This window comes from Lynx canadensis, chromosome C2 (genome assembly GCF_007474595.2).
Source record: "Lynx canadensis isolate LIC74 chromosome C2, mLynCan4.pri.v2, whole genome shotgun sequence".
Classification (NCBI taxonomy): domain Eukaryota; kingdom Metazoa; phylum Chordata; class Mammalia; order Carnivora; family Felidae; genus Lynx; species Lynx canadensis.
In genome coordinates this window covers 57,786,528-57,809,816 of record NC_044311.2, presented here as the reverse complement: position 1 = coordinate 57,809,816, position 23,289 = coordinate 57,786,528, and the positions used below count along the sequence as shown (strand labels likewise).

General features: G+C 32.6%; 1 non-coding gene across 1 annotated transcript; it reads right to left on the bottom strand.

The window, feature by feature from the left end:
• Positions 1 to 22,815: 22,815 nt before the first annotated feature.
• Positions 22,816 to 22,918, bottom strand: LOC115524299. Its single transcript, XR_003972012.1, has one exon. It is a non-coding gene; the product is annotated as a U6 spliceosomal RNA (small nuclear RNA).
• Between the last annotated feature and the right edge of the window lie 371 nt (positions 22,919 to 23,289).

The window sequence follows — 23,289 nt, the reverse complement described above, 5'->3', positions numbered from 1 at the left end:
ACAAGTCCTGGATTTTCTGCAAGAGCTTCATTAATTTCACTTCCTTCTTTTGATGGAGGAGAATATTCAGTAGCAGCTTTCACACTTTCCAAAGCACCAAACTCAACTTGTTCAATTTTGTCCCAACTTCAGGCAGCCTATAGTAAACAACATGTCCCAAAGCTTCCTGTGCAAAACTGCTGATTCCCACTGTTCCCATACCACTTTCTGTTGTTATCCATTCGTGTCTGTGAATTTATGCACAGAGAGCAGAGAGGAGCCCGGCCGTCCTCAGCCCCCAGGGCACCAGCAGGCAGGATGCGGAGATCAAGGAGGCGGCGCGCGCACCGCACAGCTCTTAGCATCCTTAGCAGAGGTCCCAGGTCTCAAGGCAGAAGCCAGCAAGAGGGGGCTGGGGTGTTCCCGGACTGGAGCCAGCCGGCTGGTTCTGGGTGCGGGGTGGGGCCCCTATTTTGAATTTTTCAAAATAGATATTAAAGCAAACAGCTGAGTTGGACATTCTCTGTAGTAGCTAGCACCCTGAAAAAAGTGCGTGCAAATCGTAATACACATTGGCCAGTTGCATTCTTTTATAAAGAAAATAAATTTTAGAGCTGAGTGGTGTTTTCAAAGGGCAGCCAGGAAAAAGACAGGGAACATAAATTCCTCTCCTGATGTAAATTTAGGATTTAAGAATTTAGGCTTACTATATATTTGAAGCCACAATACTGCCTACCTGATGATGCTCTTTGGTCCCTGATTTCTGTCTAGAGTTTGAAATTTATTACCCGCTTGCCATTTTGTCAACCTGTTAACTCCCTCCATGAACTACAATCTGTCCATGGGTGCTCAGTATTGTCTATTTATATTTTTCTTGTATATTTGTTCTTGTATATGCCAGGAAGAGGTCCACATCTTCAGGAATGATAGAATAGATCAAGTGTTTTTGTCTCTCTTTCGGCACAACATTTTTCATTTTTCACAAAGAGTCACTCTTCAAATTGAGATTCAGAATTTGAAAGAAACTACGTCTCAGAAGTATAAAGCCATAACGTTCCTGATTAGGTGTTAGGCAATATTTATACATTGCTTTCCTTAATAGCATGGTGTGGTGGGAAGCCTAAGCTAGATCCCTGGCCCAGTGGCCTAAGTGGCACATATGCAACCTCAGTAACTCATAGATGAGGACTGGTCAAGTTCATAATTTTTTGACCATTTACCCAGAAAAATGTGGCCCTGTGTATGTATGGCCATGAGGCAATAGGCATATTTTTAACAGACTCCTCTGGTATGACCCCAGAGAAGTGGTTTAAAAGTTGATGGACACAAAATAGGATGGAAACTTGATAAGTGATTGGCAGAAAGGTTTTTTTTTAAAGGGAAAGAAAAAAAAGGCAAGAAGGGAGAAAGAGAGGAATAGATAAAAGAAAAGGCTTGGTTGTGGAAGTAGATTTCAAAGATCTAACCAACTGGCATTCTTTTCTTTTTGTCCTTATTGGAATCACTTATACATAATAATTTTTTTCCAATTATGCCTATTGTGCTAACTGGCTATGGCTTTCATTTCTCTCTGAGTTCCTATTGTTGGCTCTGCTATTCTGCCCACAAATTTATTCCTTAGGCCAAGAATTGAACATAATCACAATTTTCTGAAGTCCTAAGATCTCAGTTTCATCTGCACTCATTTTTCAAATATTGACTTTGCTGAGAGAGGACATAGCAGAAATCATCATACACAGTACATTTTTCATTAATATACATGGAATGTGAGGAGCTAATTAAGATGCTGATTGATCCTAATGTCTTATTGAGCTCACATCACCTTTAATTTCAATTTGTTATTTGCTCAGAATGCGATCATAGAGAAATGGAACAAAGAGAAATAAACAATAAAATTGCGAATATCTCAGGATTTACAGTATGATAAAGGTAAAATTTCAACTTAGTGAAAAAGGAACTATTCCATAAATTAGTATGCTTTTCCAATTAGCTTTTGATGCTGCCACATTTATTGATATTGGTTTGTAATTGATATTGAGTTGATATTGGAGCTCAGGCAAGTCTGATTCTAAACTACAAGCTTTTTCTACTCTACTATTCTATTCTGCCTCCTGAAATAGAAAATTCAATGAATGTTTTTGGCTTCTGTTTTTAAGACATTTTGGGAGCGATTTATTAAATTTCAAAATTCTAAATAACCCACATATAGCCAGTATTAACATGGTGTGATCCTTCCTTCCAGTTCCTCATCTTTACACATCTACCTATACCTTTTATAAAACTGGAATTGTAGCCTATGGAGACATAATTATTATTTTATATTTAACATTTTAAGTTAACATTGTACTTTGCATTTTTTCCTTACATGACAATTTTATATGTTTTTATTTAACCTATGTAATTTTGTTTCAGAATCTGACATGATTTATCACTCTCTTCCAGTATATGACGTTATAAAACAATGCTATCTTGCTTTTCCTTCTATCATTTTGAATGTCATTTCTCATTCACTTCTATATCCTTTTCTTTCTCTATCCATTTAAGTATTGTGGTTCTTTGGGTTTCATTTTTGTTTCTCTGTTCTTAACACACTAGAATCTCTCCTTGAATGACTTTATCCAGGATCATGTCTTTAATTACCACCTATATGTCAGTGAACGCTCAAACTGCTTATAGAATAGCTCTATATGGGGGCGCCTGGGTGGCTCAACTAGTTAAGCATCTGACTCTTGATTTTGGCTCAGGTCATGATCTCACAGGTTAGTGAGATCAAGCCCTTCATAGGGTCAGGCTCTGCACACTTAGTGGAGCCTTCTTGGGATTCTCTCTCTCCCTGTCTCTCCCCTCCACCCCCGACTCACGCACATGTGTGCTCTCTTTCAACATAAATAAATAAACTTTAAAAATAAAAATAAAAAGTGAAAAAAAGAATAGCTCCATATAGATCTTCTGTATACTTGCTCAAACTGAACTCAGTTTTCCTGAAAAACAATTATTTGTCTTCCTTCTTCAATTTTCCCATTGCTTTAAAAAACATATATATTCCCATTGCTTTATGAGGTTTGAATTCTTCAGTATATCGTATGAAGGTCTTCAGAATCTTGTTTTTACCTGCTTCCCCAATTTTCATTCTTGCCATTTCAATTCTCCTTTTGTGTATAGTCCTATTATTAAAATTCCCTGTATTTTTACATCTTTGTGTCTTTGTACATTCCTTTTTATGCCCTGAAATGCTTCCCTCCCACCAACTTTATTCTTAGTTAATTAATAATTTTATAATAAGTACTTAAGTCTAGTTTATCTGTTCAGTTGACTTTGAACCAAATATGACAATGCCCCAAGATAGAGTTAAGGCTGATCCTTTCTGTTCACATAATATGCTGCCCTTAAATTTATCATAGGGTTTATCATACTTCAATAATCATATATTTATCATATATGGTGTCATATATTTATTTAATTTGGTATCCTCATCATCTCAAATTGTACTTGGCAAAGAATAAATACACTATCTTTTTTGTGGTTTAATAAAAAGATTAATGAATATTGTCTTATTTTCACTAATCAGTGATGAGTACAGTTTTTTAACTACTGGAAGAAAGACATGTTGAATATTGACTGTTTTGATTTTAAGTTTATTATTTTGTCAATGCCCTCCAAAATTTTGTTGAGTTACAGATATTAACCCATTAGAGCAAATTCCTTTTAGGTAAATTAATGTGTGTGTAATTTGCAGCAAAATTATTTTGAAAGTTCATTGAGAAGTTACTTCAGTTAAAATCAGATATTTCGTGCGCTTGCTGTTCAGATTTTTCTGTTGTCAAGCTGCTGTTACTCTTTGTTTGGCATGCTTTAGGGACTAGAAAATGAGTAACTGAATCAAACATGTCTTTGTGTGCTAAGGTGACCTCAGAAGTGCTTCCCCTGAAAACTCTTGACTCTGTTTACAATAATATTTATTCACTGTTAGTTCCACATCTCTGATGGAAACATTGAGTGAGTTTAGAGCAGATAGGCTAATGTGGATCCTATAAATTTGTGCTTAACCAAAGAAGGACTCTTCTTCATTCTGTCTGTGGTGGAGAAACCTTGGGGCAGGCTCCAATAAAAAAAAATTGATCAGCGCTCACATAAAGAAATCAATATCAGGAAGAAAATGTAAGCAACTGTGCCCCATTTTCCTCTGAGTGTTGTAAAAATTGAATTTATAGCATAAAGAATTTGAGATCATAAGGAAGCAATGGTTCATCAATCTGTATAATCACTAAACTAAGTAAGATTATGGTATACACATAAGTATTGGCACTTTTAAAAATGAAGTAATCTTGAGGTGCTTGGGGTAGATCAGTCGGTTAGGCATCTGACTCTTGATTTCTGCTCAGGTCATGATGTCATGGTTAGTGAGATCAAGCCACGTCGACAGCTGAGAGGTAGTGCAGAGCCTGTTTGGGATTCTTTCTCTCCTTCTCTCTCTGCCCCTGCCATACCCTGTTCTCTCTCTGTCTCTCTCTCTCTCTCTCTCTCTCTCTCAAAATAAATAAAAAAAAATTTTTTTAAGAAATAAAGTTATCTTAACAATAGGCTTTTCAGTTCAGCTTCAAAAGCAAATGTATAGATTAAAATAACCACTTCATTTTAATTTTGTGTATGTGTCAGCATTCACATAATTCAACATTTAGGCTTGTAATTAAATATTTCAATGGACTGGCATAAAACTCTTAAGTAAAACTGTTCTCTTTTTTTGACATGATAAATTACCTTTATTTCTATTAAATTAATAATTCAATTGCATTTCAAACCTATTCAACATAAACCCCCTCTTACTGTGTTGACTTGGAGCACCATTGTGTCAGGCAGGGTCTATTCATTTTGAGTATAAGAAACTTGATATCTGGTAACATTTTTGTCACTTCACATTTAAGTTTTTCTGGCTTTTTTCTTGTTGTTGGCATCTATAAGGTGAAACTGAACCATATCATTATTGATTTCTTTCTCAGCATTGGGATTCTAATCTATGTAAATAAAGTTTCCCGCATACCAATAACATTTTTAAGAACCCTCCCAAGAATTCAAATGTTAGTGTTTAACTCTAAAAAATACATGTATCTCATTTAATCCTGATGACAAACAAATAAGGCATAGGCATTATCATCTCACTTGTCAGGGGGATAAAAACATCGTCAGTATGGTTTAAAAACTTTGCTCTAAGTCAAGCAAGTAGTTATAAAATAAATCAGGGTTTGAACTCAAGAAAGTTGAACCACAGATTCATTTTTCAGTTTATAAAACAAAATTCAATGCTTTTCTCTTTTTCAAAATTCTGTGATTTTGTTTTACTCTAACATTTTTGTCTTTAATTTAATTCTATTTCTTTTTTCTTTTTTTAATTTTTTTTAACGTTTTAGTTTTTGAGAGAGACAGAGAGACAGTATGTGAGCAGGGGAGAGACAGAGAGAGACGGAGACACAGAATCCTAAGCAGGCTCCCCAGGCTCTGAGCTGTCAGCACAGAGCCGGCATGGGGCTTGAACTCACAAGCTGTGAAGTCATGACCTGAGCCAAAGTTGGTCGCTCAATCGACTGAGCCACCCAGGCACCCCATCATTCTGTTTATTTCTTATGTGAGCATTTCCTCTATAAATAATTTATTATTTTTAAAGTTATTATTAATTTTCTATATGAATAATTTCATGTGGTAGAGCTTCCCAGTAGGCTTACAAGTAATACAAAAATGTCTGAAAGCTACAAGATTTCCAATTATGCTAGAAATTGCTCATCATGCTCATTCTTAATCCCTGATCTATTATTCATAAGGGTATATCATAAGATGTCCAAGAAACCTTGTAATGGCCCCTGGCTTTTGTTTTTTAACTCCCAGTACTGGGTTTCTTGTCTACAAAAAGTCCTGCTTGCATGTGCAAAATATCCTACTCACATTCTCGGTACACAAAATTGTTTAAATATCTACATAAATGCCCAGCGGAAAATAGTTGTTAATTCCCATGTTCTCTGGAGTCAACGAGTGCAACTTTTTAATTGTTGTTCATCCAGTGTACTTGAATAAAAAACAAATTTCACTTTTTTACTGAGGACCCATCAAGAATCTTCTTCCATGTCAGTGTATCACATAAATTTTACAAATCATCAAGGCAAGTGAGAAATTTTTCATGTGATTGTGGAAAATCTTGCCTTCTGAGTAGCTTTTGCCTAAGAGTCAATACAGCATTACTCTGACATGTCCTCTCAATCACAGGTACTCTGTATTCTTGTTGTCTTACACTGTTGATTGCTACAAGTAAGTTCATTGTTTAGATGCCAGAGAACCAAAGTTAAAAGTTTATATTTTTCAGTGGAAATTTTAAATATTTATAAAAATTCAAGAAAAGAAAAGTTCATATCATTTTGAGACCAAACTGAGTAAATTTAGAAATGTTAATGATATTGTGTGGAGAATGTCAGCTCAAAATTGGTTGATTCATAAGAAATATATAATACTAGTTAAATGTATTTTAAAACTGTACACATTTAAGCAAAACTAGTAAGTGTGTTTAAATAATTTTTTGCCTTAGGTAAAACATGCACCCACACAATCACCTTGAGTGTTTTCAATTAAATGGTAAAAATTATATGGACTCATTTTTTTTTTTACTGTTCTATCTGCTCCCAAAATTAGTTCTTTGGGTTTTTTTTTTTTTGGGGGGGGGGAAGTACAAATAATATCTGTGAAATCAAAAAAATTGCAAAAAAAGTTATTAGTGGTACATACAAACTAGTAACACATTGTGACTGTATCATTGTTATTGGTTTACATAATTAGCTGTGTTAACATCCATGTTATATGATATATTTAAATAGCATTATATGTAATTTAGGAAGGTAAAATATACAAATATACTGAAAAATAAATGATTTCAGGTATTTTGAAATGCACTGCATATTTACAAAGACATTTACCTTGCGTGCTGGTCCGTTATTTAAAATTATGAATCTATAGTAAATAGATCCATAAAACAGCAATGCAATTCCTTGAACTATTTTTTTTTATTTTATTAGCCATAGTTCACCAAGATATTGAATGCTTTAAAAATTTAATATGTACCCTATATATGTTAATGGGTGGGAAAACATTTAAAAGTAAACCACAAATCATTGTCCTTGTAAGAAAATGTGCCTACTGAGTGGGTAGGAGGGGGAGAAAATAAAACATGCCTAGATTATCAATCATAATTAAATCAAGTGAATATGTATAATGTATACAATTGGTGCAGTTGCTTGTAGATTTTCAAAATCAATGTTTTTAATCCAGCTTAATAGTATTTTAAGCAGTCTACCTCAAATCTTGAATAATAAATTTGTGGCTTTCCCATATACCACATTTTCCTTTTTGGAACATCAATGATATTTCTAAGGTGCTTAAAATCATATATGGACTGTAAAGCCATAAAATATGTCAATTTCTAATTAAATATACCAAACCACCACTGATATTTCAGAAAAAAATCAGAGTATGAATTTCAGACTAGGTCATATCAAAATGTTGTCTCATTGTGGAGTTTAAACAGTGAGTATATAACATTTTATTTTAGGGTGTCTTTGAACACACTAATGACCACCAATCTTTTAGGAATTATACAATACCAATATAATTAAATATCATGAAAACCTATCTTTAAAATTGAGAATTTTGTTTGGCTTGCAAATTACTTAGGATGCATTTTCCTGACAACTCTTAGCTAAATTTAGGGTGTTTTTTTTTAATCTGTAGTTTTCTAAGGATAATTTCAAAGATCTCATAGTATGAAAACACTGAAATCCTCAGGAGTATACTAAAATTAATTAAATTATAAAACTCAACATGGGAAAATAAAGCATGCTTTTTAATAAACAAAAATAACGTGTCTATAAATGCGTATGTTAGATACTTGTTTATTCCTTACACATCAAACCAGGCTCCCTTATCTTCAGCAGTTATTTCCACCAGACAGCAGCAGCTCGGAATTATATGTGAGCTTTTATATTATTGGTCTTAATAAGCATTATTCACTTCACCTTCGCCAACAGACTGTTTTATGAGCTCATAAAATATACATTTTTGAAAAGAGAATAGATTGCACTACCTTCTTGCGGTTTCCTTTTCAAATTGTGGATAGCTAGAGGCTCAGGAAATAAAAGGATGAAATCAGTCTGCTACATTTTGGATGATGTGAGATATTTTTAAAAATGAGCAAATGTCAATGGATCGAATTAAGAAGGTCAAAAGAAAAGGGAAGCCAATAATATTGACCAAATGCATTACAATTCATTTTTGTAATATATGTTTAAGAATCAAAAATCTTTTTTTTTACATAGAATGTAATAAAAGAATAAAAATTCCTGGCTACAAATTGTTTACAATGTGACTACCAAGAGATCCCCAAATATAGATCGTTTGTATGATGAAGGGAAAACTGAACCCTTTCATGACTATATGTAAACAACACGTTGAAAATATTTATTTATTTATTTATTTTTAATTTTTTTTTAACGTTTATTTATTTTTGAGACAGAGAGAGACAGAGCATGAACGGGGGAGGGTCAGAGAGAGGGAGACACAGAATCGGAAGCAGGCTCCAGGCTCCGAGCTGTCAGCACAGAGCCAGACGCGGGGCTCGAACTCACGGACCGCAAGATCATGACCTGAGCCGAAGTCGGCCGCTTAACCGACTGAGCCACCCAGGTGCCCCGAAAATATTTAGCTTTTATATCCTGAAAAGTGAATGAACAATGAAACTGTAAGCATGACACTATAGGAGTGAAGTGACATTAAGCGTGGGGGCTTGCAATTTTTGGCTATACATTAGCACTTATGAGCCACTGTGGTCACATCTCCTGTGCTGGAATAGGTCATTTACTAAATAGACTGTGAACTGAAAGGGCAAACACACATCCCAAATATAAGCTGCTATTCTCTTCTCACAATTAGGGCCAAGAACAAGTAAATGTCTAAAGACACATTTCAACCACTTGTAATTTACTTTTAATGTTGCACGCCTTTTTTAAAGAACATTCATCTTCATCACCTGAATGTAACATGTTTATTTCCCATTTTGAGCTTGATCAAGAATGATCAGGTATTTTTATACAGTGTAGATTTAAAGTAACATGCTAGCAGCAATTAATAGAGTATGAAATGTTACAAATTGAAAAAGTTTTATATAGGTCTTATTTACAAATTTCAAGATGAGTTCTCTTTGGATAATAACAAACTATATTTAATGAAATTTTCAGTTTTTCATTTTTCACTATATAAAGAGAAAATTGAATCTCAACACTCTCCAGTAATGTTAAGACATAATATTTCATCATCATTTACTAAACAGGAAGATAGCTCCTGGTTTTGCACTAATTTTTAACAGACTAAATCAAAAGAAGGTATATACACTTCGCCATATATATGGATATATGCGTATGTGTGTGTGTATATTGTGTGTGTGTGTGTGTGTGTGTGTGTGTGTATATATATATATATATATATATATATTCCTTGTTATATGCTTCTCTCTGGTGATCAGAAAAGGTAGAAATAATATTGAGTGCATTCCTTGGCAACCGATTATCTAAAAATACAGAAAAACAATTTTGTGCAATAGTTTCATCTATTACTCTGAATTGCTGTCTGCTTTAATATTTCATTTCCATGTGAAAAAATTTTGAGCATATCAAAATGCTAATCAGTTGCCAGAATAATACAGCATTCCATGCAGAATCCTCTTCTGTGGGAGCAAACAGTAGGATCACCTTACATAACCTAGAATTACATTTTCTTCCTAATTGGCAGAGTATATCTGTCATTTCCTGGTGTTTCTTGCTGTTTAAAACTAACCTTTGTGGACAGTTTATTTGATCATTGAGCTCTCTATATGTACACTTGTGTATTTAAATGAAATATCTATAGCTATTATTTTTCAAAATGGACATGGCTCTGTAAACCCATTTAAAGGAATGACAAGGTTTGTTGATGATTTTAATGGTCTTATAATCACCCCTCCTATACATCTAAAATCAGTTAGACAGTAAAAACAGACACAAGGGGATCTGAATAGTTTGATTTTATATTCACAATATTTTGAGTGACAATCATAGAAGTTTTTTGATGAATTAGTCTTTAAAATGTGAAGTCATTTCATACTCATGCTATTTAACTTCTACTGCTTTCCAAAATATTTTCCATTCATGAATTAGGTGTTGTTTTTATAGTTTTACTGATTAAATATGTTTAATGGAGGGAAAATATGGAAAAATAAAATAAAAAATTAAGATCCATAATATCTCTTACTATTTTGTAGATATAATTGTCAATATTCTATGGTTTTGACATTTGTATTTTTCAGTTTTCTTTATATTGCATATACATTTTCACACGGCATGAGAATTTGTGAGGTCATTGTTACACTTTTTCACATATCACACATATTATTGCATTACTATAATACTAATTACACTATAGTATTTATTAGTAACACCGCTATTATTGAACATGTAAAGGGTTTCAAATTTTCTTATTATAAATAACCCTGTGATAATCATCTTTGTCCATGTATGCATGTTTGTGTTTTTAAAAAAATTCATTACTAAGATAAAACCACTAGCTTGAGATTGTTGCAATTTTAATGCTTTTGATGTATAATCATACTATCTGTACCAAGTCCTTTCCTACTTACAGTCCCTCTATAATTTCATGGAAAAGCCTGTTTGCTATTATGCATCAGTATAAAAAATAAAATGTGTTTGAAGAGTTGCTAACTTGATAGAAATTACCTCTTTTGATTACCGATAAAATTGAATGTTTTACATATTGTTCACTAAACATTTTATTCACCTCATTGTGAAAAGTGTTTTCATCCAATTTGTTTTTCTTTTTATTATCTTAGAATTTCAATTGTTATATCATTTTAAAAATAAAATTTTTTATTTGTTCATTTGTAAAAATACTTTTATACTTTCTGTTTAACTTTCAGTATTGTTACAGACCTGCACAATGTGCATTTGCTTCATTGTCCATTTGCCATTTTTTTTTCTTAGAATTTTCTCCCTAGAATTAATTTATCTAAATGTTCTCCTTATGCTTTTATTTGTTTATTTATCTACTTACTCAACAAACACTATTTGAGTGTTTATTATGTCAGGCAATTTGCTAGACATGAGACACAGAACATGCCCTTAAGGATCTTATGAGCTATTAATGGAGAAAAAGAAAACAAAGAGAAAACTACAGAAGAGTATTGAAAAATACAGCAGCAGTAGTAGAAATACTAGTGTGAAAAGCATAATGACATGTATGGACAGAGTGGAAATGGGAACTCATAGGACATCTACTTGAAATTGGAGACAGTGAGAGAACACTTCTTAAAGGAAATGATCCTTGCCAATCCTTAATTCCAAGTAGAAATTAGCCTGGGGTAAGAGAAAAGACAGACATTCAAAGCAGATAGAACCTTGCACAAGTTCAACCAAAACCACACAATCTGTCAAAATCTGAGACTGGGGTTCCTATGGGAGAGAGGATTAGAACACCATGAGAAAGAAAACTGCAGGTGTAAGGAAGGCCAGATTCTGAAGGGCATAGCATACTAAATTATGGAGCTTGTACTTTATCTTGAAGGCAATGGGAACATCATTCAGGCTTCCATGTGGAAATGGCATTAGGGAGCAATGAATTATGGCAGGATGACCAGTTAGAAGATTGTAAAAATTCAGGCTCAGGCATTACAAATGTCTTACTACACAAATTAACCTATTGGAGTTTGTTTCCTCATATAAAATGGGATTAATAACACCTACCATAAAATTTTGTTATAATGAGCAAATGAGATGATTATTTTTAAATAATTCAAATTAGGCAGGTATAGAGTAGGTGCTGCATAAATCAAATACATTATAGATTAAGGGATTAAATGTGATTTAAGATTTCAATGCTTGACAAAAATATTAAATTTTCTACCCTACACACATTGTGTGGATAGTTTTATAATATTCTAAGTACTATTTATAATCTGGAAACCCCAGTCTAGAAGATGCACAAAGTAAACATGGCTATTTCATAAATATTGGATCATATACTCTATGTTTGCTTTATTTTGGCTAACTATATTAATACTTTTCTGGTTTTCCTCAAAATTCTAAAATAATTTTTAACACCAACTTATCAAATAGTGCCTAGTGTGTGACTATCTATTACATTATACAATATGTCTTTCATCAAAAACTGCTCATTTGTGATCTAAGACCACAGGGAAAATGTATCATAAATCTTACATTTAATATTATTTGTTTCTTCAAATTTTCCTTTGTTTAATGAGGGAATTTGTTGCATTGCTTATTTAGCATGGCACACTTCCTTTGAATTTTCATTTTTTTCCACGTCTACTGATATTTCTATATTTTCTAATCATTAGAAAAAGGAATCTATGTTTGTACATTATTAGGATTGTAATTGAATTTTATGTGAATTTATTCAAAATATTTATCCTCCAAAATAAAAGTGGCAACCACAGTTTATCTAATTTTAGTTTGTTCAATCAAGGTTTACTTGCCCATGGGACATAAAGCATGAGCAATTAGGAAACCAGCTCTGCAAAAGTCATTATACTGGCTTCCTGGGTGGTTTCCTTAGACACGTTATGTAAAGTAATTTAAGAGCCATTCCCAAATAATTCTTGGGAATGATTTATTCCCTCAGATTGTCCCATGTGCGAGCTTTGCCATCAGTTTTTGATCCCTCAGGCCAAAATAACAATTTCTGGGGGAAGGTAGAGAAGTAGATACAGGGAAAATCATTTCACGGTTGGAGAAACCTCTCTTATATCAACACATTTGGTGGTTTGCTTACTTGGTTTGTTGGAAGAAGGCAAAAGTAGCTGTGGTATGTCCTCTTTTCCTTCTTCCTTATTATTGTTGCTGCTGTTGCTGTTGCTATATTTTTCAATGCTTTATTTTACTTTTTCTTAAATTTTATTCACAAAACTAATGGGGGTGGTAGCTTTTTGTTTAATAGCTTTATTGGGTAATATTTATAATACAATTCCCTGTACATATTCCAATTTTTAAATTTGATAAGCTTTGAAATATGTATAAACCATCACTAAATTCAAGATAATAAATATGTCCAACACCCCTCGAAAGTTCCCTCACATCTCTTTGTAAACCCTTTTACCCCTCCCTGCTATCCTCTCTACTCTCTAGCCCTAGGTAGCCACTGTCACTGATTTGCTTTCTGTAATTATATGTTATTTTGTGTTTTCTACTTTTTTTTGAAGGAGGGAGGCTGAATTTCCTTACTCAGCATAATTATTCTGAGATCTATTCATTTTGTTTCATGTATCAATAGTTCATTCATTTTTTTGCTGTGTAGTATACCATTGTATACCTATACTTAAAATTTGTTTATTCTTTCACATGTAGATGGACATTTTGGTTGTTTCCAGTTTGGGGCTAATGCAAATAAAATTGCAATAAACACTCATGTATAAGTCTTTGCATATGCTTTAATTTTTCTTGGAGAAATACCCATGTGTGGTATTGTACTGATTTTATGATCTGTATTTCTGAAATTCTAAGAAACAACCAAATTTTATCCGAAGTGGTAGTATCATTTTATATCTCTACTCCAGGATATGAGAATCACTTATTCCACAATCTTGTCAACACTTATGATAAAGTCTTTAAAATAATTTAATAGGTATTTAGTGTCAATCCATTGTGATTTTAATTTATATTTCCTTAATGTTAATGATGTTGAATATATTTTTATGAGTTTGCCATCTTTCATAAATTGGCTGTTCAAATTTTTGCCCACTTACTTGAGCTTTCTTATTATTGATTTTAGGGAGTACTGTGTATATTCTAGATACAAGTTTTGACAAGATATGATTTGCAAATGTTTTTCTCAGTCTTTCCTTTGAACGGCAACATTGTCAATATCTAAGAAGTCAAATTACCACATTTTCTTTTATGGATTATGCTTTTGATGACATAGCTGAGAATTCTTGGGCTAAAACAAAGCCAAAAAAATGTTTTCTTCTAGAAGACTTACATCTTTAGGTTTTACATTCGGGTTTATCATCCAGTTAATAATTATTTATTATTTATATATAGTATGAGGTATGTATCAAAATTTATTTATGTATGGATGTTCAATTATTCCAGTGCTATTGGTTGAAATGACTATTCTTTCTCCACTGAATTGCCTTCATGCCTTCATGAAAATTATTTGTCTATTTCTGGACTCTATTTTGTTCTATTGATCTATTCATCTAGACAGACCTATCTATGTCAACTAGAAAGTTAGCATATCCTATTTTAAATATGCAAATAAAGTTATTGTATAGTTTGTACCAATTTATCAAGTATGTCCACTACCAGTATAAGATAATATTGAAACTTTACTATTAGAAATAAAATAATAGTGTTTGCAGCAATGCCTAGTAACAACAACTTCAAAGTGTTGAAACAACTATATTTGTTAAAAATCTACATATTCACGTTTTTTTTTTCCTCCCTATGATTTTCCATGTAATTCCTAGTTTACTTCATACAAAATTCAGAAGCTCTCATTCTTCCTGGCAATTTTATTTGTGTTTTACTGAACGGAAAGTCTCTAAAAGATTTTGCATTGATTTTTAAATGATTTCACTCTCATAGAAGATCCTTAATGGCTATGGCCTTGTGCTTTCACTGAAGACCTTTCATCACCTTATGTACCTTGTTGTTCACTTAGATCTGAATCTGCTGATTTTTTAATGTGTTCTAATCATAACCTTCAGGCAATGTGAGCAAAAATGTTTGGTAATTAGGTCCCTCAATAGGAAATAAGTTCCATGCTGAACTTCCAAATGACTACCCTATTACAATTTTGTAAAGCTTGCTTGAAATAACACATTAGTAAGTACCACTTTAAACTATATTTTACTTTCAAAGATTTAAATTTAGATTAAAAATGTTCAATGTATTTTGAATCCCACCATGCTAAAACATTTAATTTGGATAGTTGAGGGCTAACGTTAATAATTTTACATTGTGATATTTCACATGTATGTGCAAATGGCCTCATGGAAATATAATAACAGTAAGAAATTCCCATGGGAAAAGACAAGAAGTAATCACTACTTTTGATTACTCTCTTATACTGGAACACAAATTACTCAGAATCTAAACAAGCCATATGAATATACATACACACACACACACACACAGATAGATAGATATAGATGCCATTTTTTATTTTGTAACTTTTTCATGAAACATTTCTTATTTTTAAATAACAGAAAGAACACCTACATAGAAATAAGATTTTAAAGGACTTGTTTTTGTTATATTTTAAGAATCATTTGATTAATTTTAATAACACATTTAGTATGGATTTGATGACCAAAATAAGAATTTAAGAGGGTATTTTACCTTACTGCAATTACATTTTGTATTTAAATATGTATTCTATATATATAATCAAACGCCTCTCATTTAGCACATAGCTGGAAATATTCCTAATTATCATTCAGAAAATAATTTGCAAGTTAAATATTTATCTACACTTAGAAATTAGGTATTTAGATATTTTCCTCATTTGTCAAATAAATAAACTCTAGCGTCATTACAACAAAAACATATCCATTGTTAAATTAAGAATTATGATTTTAAAAATCGCCAGAAAACTGAGGTCAACAGTTCACATTTGATTCAACCATCTACAAGCTTTTAGAGCTAAAGTAGATCACTTTATTTTTCCATGTTTTTATTTTGGTAAGGCTGGTCATATGTAAGTAAAGCTCAAATGTAAAGTCCTCAGGATTTGTAAGTCATTAATTAAAATTTTGTTTCTTGGTGTTTTCCCATTGCTTTTAATAATATACTGAGAACATAAAATTACCTATATGGCAGTTTCTAAAATCAAAAGTAGAAACAAAGCCTCTAAAAATCTTATGGTCAAGTTATGAATGTAAATGATACTGAACAAAAAGTTTCGTCCTGATAAGACATTTTTGACTCATATTTATTTTCAATTTGCAAAGTTTTCTCCTTCATATGCAAAAGTGCTTCTTAAAACTTGTTAATGTAAAATATCTGAAACCTGAAGATAAATCATCTGGTATATCTAAATAAAGATTAACAATCAGTTGATTTTAATGCACTTGGATTATTCTATGTTTTCTTATAATTTTGGTTCTAGAGGTTTCAGGCTATGCAAGTCTATCAAAAAAAAAAAAAAAAGTAAGCAATGCAGGGAACCAAGGTCTCTTAGATTGTATTTCACTTGTGGGTATAAGACTAATGTATTCAATGACTTCAATGAAAAAGATCATTTTTCTCAATATTTCTTCTTACATTATTTTGGATGCACGATACTATACTGAGAAGTTAATAAATAATTTGGAAGAAGAGGTAGGAAAGGACAGTAGACATAGGTGTACTTTGCTTTTGCAAAATTTAAGAATGATTCCAAGTTATAGCATTAGTCTTTCTGTTTGTTTTACTGTGTTTTTCACTGAACAAATTCAGAACAAATTGATGTTGATGAAAAGAACATGAAACCATTCATGAAAGACTTAGGGCAATGATTAAGGTGTATTGTTACAATATGGCATATTGCTGATTCTTCGGCTAAATAGAAATAAATGAAAAATGAGGGTCTTGACTTTGGAAATTAGCAGTGAGTAAATATCTCTCAACATTTCAGATAAAAAAGGAGTAAGATACGACATTACTATCATAATTAAAACTCAAATTTATTTCCAACATTTTCAGCATTTTGCTTTTATGTTTGTAAGTAGTTTTCTATAAGAATAGAAAAGGACATGCAAACAGAAAAAAGTATAGCTGTTCATCAAAGTTCTCTTTTATTACAAGTTACCAACTTAAATTTACTCCTAATGCTGCATTCTATACTTATTATTCTATACTTATTTCAAACCATGACAAAATACTAGTGTATGGTTTTTAAACTTCTATTTTAATATTTCATCACAATGATTTTTGTTTGTTCCAGAATAGTAAAAATTATTGAGAGGACTTTTGAGTTTCAAAATGTATAAGTTAGATAACATGCATTTTTGCCACATTGAATTATATGCGTGTTTAAGTTTAGAAATTAAGAAATACTTACTTGGTCCAGAATTAAATCACCCTCTTACTCTGTGTGCAATTCTAACTAAATAAATGGGTCAGCGGCACTTTCCCTTGGGGTTGTTAGCCTTGCTTGTCTACTTAATTCCAATGCAATAACCTGGGGCTTGGTGTGTCACTTTAAAAAGTATAATGCCATTTCTTGACTATTTCCATAATACTATGCTTAAATACTCCTCAGATCTGTTCATTTTTTTAAATTGAAACCCCACTGAAATTCAAATAAATATCTATTTTTTAAATTTGACTTCATCCTTTTAAAAAAGTGACAGCAATGTAACATATTGGGGAAAACGTTAATTTGTCTGAAGTGGTGCATCTTTTGCCAATTATAAGAGAAATTATTTTATATAATTTTACCTCGTGTAAAAAAATGAACAATCACCATAAAAGGGTCCTGTAATAAAACATGATAAAAGGTACAATATAGCTTTAGGAGAATTCTAAGCATGCACTAAAAATATATATATGTCCCAAAGCCACGATAAGGTTATAAACTGATAAATAATAGTACCATGCTCATAACTAGAGGTAGTATATTATATGTCACTATCTGTCAGGTATATATGGATAAAAAGTTAATGAAAATAAATACAACTCACATAACTTCCTGAATTATTCAGGATTAACTGAGAAGATGCAAACTGCGGAGTGCTTTCCAGGGTGTGGATAATGCATCATGATCAATAAGCAAACACTGTCCTTAACTTAAAACCAAATTTAAGAATGCATTATTAAAGAGGCATAAAATATGCAAACATGCAAGTCTGATGACATTTGCATTGTGATAGGAAATGTAACTTCTTGATGCCACAATTTTAGGCAATATCATGCTTGAAATACTACATGTGGAGGATCCTTGCCATAAGAAAGAAAAGTAAATAATTTAACTATTTGACAAAAGGATCACAAAACTAAGATTCAGTATCTAATCTGGCTTCTTACCTTCATCAAGCCCATTCAGAAAAGAAGTAAACAAACAACCAGCATTTCTTTCTGTACCAAGTATATATAATGGAAAGTTTATCACCTAACTTGATAATTTACAGAGATTTCTAAAACTAAATTTGACTTATTTTCTTGCTCATTAAACTTTCTTGATCAGTCTCCATTATCAGTGGTTTAAAACTTAAAAAGGAACACTTATATTTAATATCTATTTTTTAAACGCCTGGAAAATGCTACACTCATAAATTAAATTATATATATTGCATAATTTATATCACTTTGAATACTAAAAAGTTGGATTAGAATATATGTATGAAAATAGGTTTAATTTTAATTTTAAAATCCTTTAAATTTTTCCTTTGATTTATAAATTTTACTAGCTTCAAACATGTTATCTTAGTTTAATATTAATGAAACAATAATTTACAATAAGAGAAATTAATTCATTTTCAGTAAAAATCAAATTACTACTGTACCAATCAGAAACATAGAAATATCTTAGCTTTCCAAAATAGAAATGTAAGAAAAGCAAAAAAAAAAAAAAAAAAGAAAAAAGGAATTTAAATGTGGACAATAGAAAGTTCGTTCATTTATTTGCAGAGGGTCATTCCCCTCATTCCCTGAATATTTTGTCTTTTGATTTACTGTTTCTCTCTCCAGCCCTACTTACTATTATAATTATAATTTCAATTTCCTTGCAGGTGTTCTTTAATTAAGCTCCTCTCCTCCAATGAACTTATTCTCCATCTTGACTTCCTCACTAAATCCAATGGAATTTCTATGGATCTTCTCATTTTTACCTGCAACTCTATAATCTCAATTTTGAATCCCACTCTGTACACCATCTCTTTGTATCTCACTACCTATACTAACCCTGGTCTTATGCCTGTTGAACCTTGCAGGGATTTTAGTCCAACTTCTCCCACCTACTCAGGTGGTACACACTCACTCAGAACCTTATTGCCCTACTTATCTAACTTGAAAGTCCAGGCCACATCATTATAATTATTCTCCTGCAGGTATACTCAAGTCCTTTGCCTTCTTTCACAATTGCCTAGAAATAACTAGGACTGGTTCGGTCCAACTTTCTGCTTTCTTTGAGATGTTAACACAGATGAGTGTGATTGGAGAGAAACATGTAGTCATATTGACTATTGTCCCTCTAAATTTAAAGGGCTTCACATGAGCCCTTTTAATGCTTTTTATGAATCATACTGCATTTCCTTTGTTCATTCACTATCCCACTCCTCTTATAAATCGCAAGTCTTTTACCTATAAGCCAAAGTCAAAAGGCTGTGGAAACCAAGAGATTTTTATATCTCATCTGATGGTGAGACTTGGCCTGACCTAATCAATTCATTTGGCATTAGAACTTTACCTCAAGTTGATGTACAGCTATTTATACTCTCTTTATTCTCATTAGTATGAATATTCATATAGTTCCCTATGGACATATTATCGTTTTGATTTCAGAGTATTACTTAAGACTTTACTGGGGTTTTTCCTAATACTTAAAGTATATGTCACAGTATTACCTGCCTATAATCCAAAAAAGTTCATATTTTATAACATATCTGACTTCCATGGTCTTGGATAAGAATTATGGCCTTTTTATTTTTTGCACAATACATTCTATCTCTATGAAGGAAATAATGATCCTATATAAAGGCTGTATCCCCTCTTATATGTAGTGTAAGGGTAAATAACAAATTAAAAATAAGAGGCTTAATTCTCCCTCTTAAAAGTAAGGGAAGAACTCCACCCCCCACTTTTTCTTAGAACTCTTACTTTAGAATACTTGTAAGTTTTTTCTCTCTTTAAAATGTATGTAAATCTTTTTAAAAGCTATATAAATTACTTGCCAGCTGTATGACCCAATAATGCCTTTCTCAAGGACCTGGAGCCATATCTTTGAAATGTAATAATCTAAATAGCATCCCTATCTCCCAGTTTCTGTTGGAGGGTAGAAGCCTTACATCAGTGTACCTCTTTTCACAAAAATATGAAAATTATTTTTCCTTTGGAGAAAGCCAATTAGGAAATACAGATGGTCACCCCAATTATCAGGCAAATCTAGGAAGAATGATGTGTGACAAATGGTGCTGTCATGTCCTCTTATTTAAGGACTAGTTAGTTATTGTTTATTGTGAGAACACATATGTCATAGGGTTGTATCTGCTTGGTAATATAAAAGAGTAAGATTTCTTTCTGGTTTAGAGTAGGCACTCTATAATAAAGCTGTTGTCTTTCTCTTCTACTTTTGTGGAAAGGTTTTCTTAGTTGGCTGAAGATTTTGTTTTTAATGATATTCCCCATTAGCACCTCCAACTAGCTTGCTTATTCAAAGACATTGCCCCAGAAATGCTTCCCTTTCTTTGTATGCCTTTTAAAACATTTTTCCTTAATTGATCTTTCTCATTAGCTGTGATTTCTTCCATCCTGACCTAATACCTCCTTCAAAAATAATCCTTTCTTTCTACTATCTTTTGAATAAGTTATCTTCTTTCAAAATCAGACAAGCTCCTCCTGGTATGTTATTTCTGATAGACACTCTAATTAGGCTTTTGACTTCATTACCAACCAAAATTGTTTTTGTTAGAGTCAGTAATAACCTCCAATGACAAAATTTTGGTGTTCACATTTCTTCACTACTAGCAATCTTTGACAGAATCGATCTCTCCCTCTAGCTTGAAACCCTGTCTTCTTACTTCTAGGACATCACCCTACTTATTTCTACTACTAGCTCACGATCTGGTGCTTTTCATTCTCCTTTATAAATTCCTCCTTATCTCCCAAACTCTAAACCATGGAGTGCCCCTGGGATCAGCCTTGACCTTCTTACCATCTTGGTCTCCTTCAGGTTTGTTGGTGGTTGCATTCAAACTCATAGCTTTGTACATAACCTCATACTGATAGATCCCAAATATATTTCTCCTGCTTAGATTGTTCGCATAAAATCCAGACACATTTCCATATGCTTATCTGACATCTCTTAAATGAAAGAATCTTGTGAAAGATCTACCTAAATCTAAACATCGAAAACCTAAATTGTATACCTAGTATTTATTTCTAAAATCTATGGGGGCGCCTGGGTGGCGCAGTCGGTTAAGCGTCCGACTTCAGCCAGGTCACGATCTCGCGGTCCACGAGTTCGAGCCCCGCCTCAGGCTCTGGGCTGATGGCTCAGAGCCTGGAGCCTGTTTCCCATTCTGTGTCTCCCTCTCTCTCTGCCCCTCCCCCGTTCATGCTCTGTCTCTCTCTGTCCCAAAAATAAATAAATGTTGAAAAAAAAAATTTTAAAATCTATGAATCTAAATTTCTAAGATCTAAAATTTAACTACTTTCACCAGCTCTGTTTAGTTGTCATCCTGTACTGAGTTGTCATCATCTCTGAAATGGATTGTAGTTTCCTCTATTGTCCTTCTACAACCTATTCACAGCACATATCAGTCCTTCACTTTAACCTATATGGTATCTCCCCATTTCCCTCACAGTAAAACAAATAATTCTTACAAAGACCTACAAGACCTTATATTATTTTGTATTCTACTAACATTCTGAAATTATCAATGATATTCCCTCCACACTGACCTTCTTCCTGATCTTTTAACATATCAGACATCCCACACCAGTGACTTCCATGGTTTTTTCTCAGATCTAGAATACACTTCCTTTGGATTAATGCTTGTCTCATTCTTTAACTTCTGCCAGGGCTTTATACAAATGGCACATATTAGGAAAGACTTCCCAGAATGCTCCATACAAAATTAGATATGTTTCGTCTGGTGTGTCATTTCTGGTCCATCCGTCCTTCCTTCCTTCCTCTCTTTCTTCTTCTTTCTTTCTTTCTTTCTTTCTTTCTTTCTTTCTTTCTTTCTTCTCTCTCTCTCTCTCTCTCTCTCTCTCTCTAATTCTGTGTATATCTATGTGTCCATATATAGAGAAGCATCTATATTTATAGAAATGTCCATGTATATGGAAAGTGTGAATATATATGTATATATAAAGTATACATACATAAAATAGTTTCAGAATCATTGACTGATACCATAGATACATGAAGCCAACTAACTGAAATTCAATATTTTAATAGTGGTTTTAGTTTAAATGTACAGTGAAATGTACAAATCTTATTTGTACAATTTGATGAGTTTTGACAAATGCATACACCTGTGTAACCAGACCCTATTTAGATATAGAACATAATCATGATCTCAGAAAATTCCTTCATTCTCTTCCCAGTCAACACTTTTACACCTAAGGCAACCACTTTGTTATTTTTTTTACCATATTAGTTACCATATATTATATATAAAAAAAATTACACATTTCCTGTGGGTTTATATTTTCATTTCTCTTGGATAAATACCTAGGCATATTTATTTTATGTTATATAGGTACTTATGTCATAGAACAGCTGTATGTTTCTCTTAATAATACATTGGCAAAGCACTTTCCATTGCACTGTATCATTTTACAAACCCACCATGTAAGAGTTACAATTACTCTTCCTACTTGGCAGCATTTGGTGTCCCATACTTTTAAATTTCAGCCAAACTTCTAGTTCTATAGGGGAATTTTATCATGGTTTTAACCTGAATTTCTTTAATAAAAAATGCTCATTTTCTTAGCTGGTTTTCTCCCTCTCTCTCTCTTTTTTTTTTTTTTTTTTTTACTCCCATTTTATATCTCCCTTTGTGAAGTGTCTGTTCAAGAATTTTGCTCATCTTTTTCCAATATGGAATGCTTCACAAATTTGCATATCATCCTTACACAGGGGCCATGCTAATCTTCTCTATATTGTTCCAATTTTATTATATGTATTGCCAAAGTAGGCACTTGACCTTTTTAATTTATTGGCTTCTTGTCATTTTATTGTCACATGGGATTTTCATGTATTTGATTTTTTTTGTAAAACATAAATTTTACAAATAATTTATTTTAGTTGTGGTTTATGTACTAGTTTTTTAAAAATATTTTTTTAACATTTATTCACTTTTTGAGAGACAGAGACAGAGTGTGAGCAGGGCAGGGGCAGAGAGGGGGAGACACAGAATCCAAAGCAGACTCCAGGCTCTAAGCTGTCAGCACAGAGCCCGACATGGGACTTGAACTCACAGACTGTGAGATCATGACCTGAGCTGAAGTCGGATGCTTAAGCAACTGGGCCATCCAGGAACCCCTATCTACTAATTTTTTAAGTGTT